The 1,537-nt window shown below is 38.5% G+C and overlaps 1 pseudogene; it reads left to right on the top strand.

Annotated features, from left to right (window-relative positions):
* Positions 1-363: 363 nt before the first annotated feature.
* Positions 364-1,537, top strand: part of LOC106956278 (matrix metalloproteinase-9-like) — a 13,076-nt pseudogene continuing 11,902 nt past the window's right edge.

Genomic DNA, 1,537 nt, shown 5'->3' on the forward strand with positions numbered 1-1,537 from the left:
GACAGTGTCATGTCAGTCTTATTGACACCCCGTGATATACACTGTTACCTGTGGATGTTTTGGAAATTTCCCCAACCTGTAAATTTCTGCACAGAACTGATGTTACAGTAGGCGGGAGCAAGGGTTTGATGACTAAGACTCTACTCTGTATAAATACAACATCTACAACCCCAACCAGCAGCACAGTTCAGACAGGCAGCAACAGGGACCAACTTCCAAAACACAGAAGACATTACTGAAGTGGAAACTTTGCCGATCTTCTGAGATTTTTTTTTTCTTTTGACTTTGGTTCATACGTGATTTTCTGTCTTTGAAGTTAGTTTTAGCATTTTTGTTGCATTTTGTGCCGCAGCAGAGCTCGCCATGAGGTGCTGTGCGTTAGTGGTGTGTTTACTTTTGGGAATAGGCGTGCAGAACGGATGGAGCCGTCCTGTCAAGTCGGTCCTTGTCACCTCCCCAGGGAACATCGTCAAAAAGGTGGCAGATGTGGAGCTGGCACAAGTGAGTAGCAGATGGTTTATTCTTCTTTGCATAGTCTGAGACTCCCAGAACAGAGTTTTAATAAAGTTGTTCAGGGAAAACAAATTACCTGAACAGAGACTGATATCACAATGTTAATGGAAATTTTTACTTTCTAAATTAAAGCTACAGATGTTTTTTATGAAAGCAATTTATAAATGTCACAAAACACAAATTGAGAATGGGAGTGTTTCGCTGAGCTCTTGATGTGCTCTGTCCTTTTTGACAGAGTTATCTGAAAAAGTTTGGTTACATGGTGACGGAGCAGCACGGTGACTTCCGGTCCAAGGTGTCAATAGCAAAGGCTCTGAAGAGGATGCAGAGACAGATGGGTCTGAAGGAGACTGGAAAACTGGACAAGCCGACACTGAAGGCCATGAAGCGACCTCGATGTGGTGTTCCTGATGTGGCCAATTACAACGTATATGGCGGGGTATACAAATGGGACCATAATAATATTACATACAGGTGAGTGGAAGGAAGAAATACTGTGTGTCATTAGATTAATGATTACAGAGTGAGATATTTTTTATTCAACCAAATATGCTCTAGTTAAATATATTAAAAAAACTTTATTTAATAAAGCATTGATTTTTAAGGCAGAGTTTCAGAATTTTAATTTTTTTGAAAACAGCTCTTTATACAAAAAAATCAGACATTCAGATGGCATTGGTTAATGCAAGGGGAAGTTTAAATGTTAACTTAAAATGTCTGAAAACATGCAAGTAAAGAAAACAGTAAAAACTGACACTCTACCCTATGCCTTGTGCGATTTCACCAGAGATGTGTTTACTATGGTAGATTATATCTTTAATAAAAACCATTTCACAGCCTAAAATCAAAAGCAAATTATATTATGACATGTTGTGCTACACACACAACTATAGTTTCAGAAAACTCTCTCTTGTAGCTTGTGGTGGAAAATTACTATAAAATCTGCTGATCATGTTATATGAAATGCTTGTGAACTGTGGCTCCAAATCCAGGCCTCCATTGGTTAATAAATTTGATTTCCATT

Source organism: Poecilia latipinna, unplaced genomic scaffold (genome assembly GCF_001443285.1).
Source record: "Poecilia latipinna isolate Pla-1442-1.1 unplaced genomic scaffold, P_latipinna-1.0 Scaffold804, whole genome shotgun sequence".
Classification (NCBI taxonomy): Eukaryota; Metazoa; Chordata; class Actinopteri; order Cyprinodontiformes; family Poeciliidae; genus Poecilia; species Poecilia latipinna.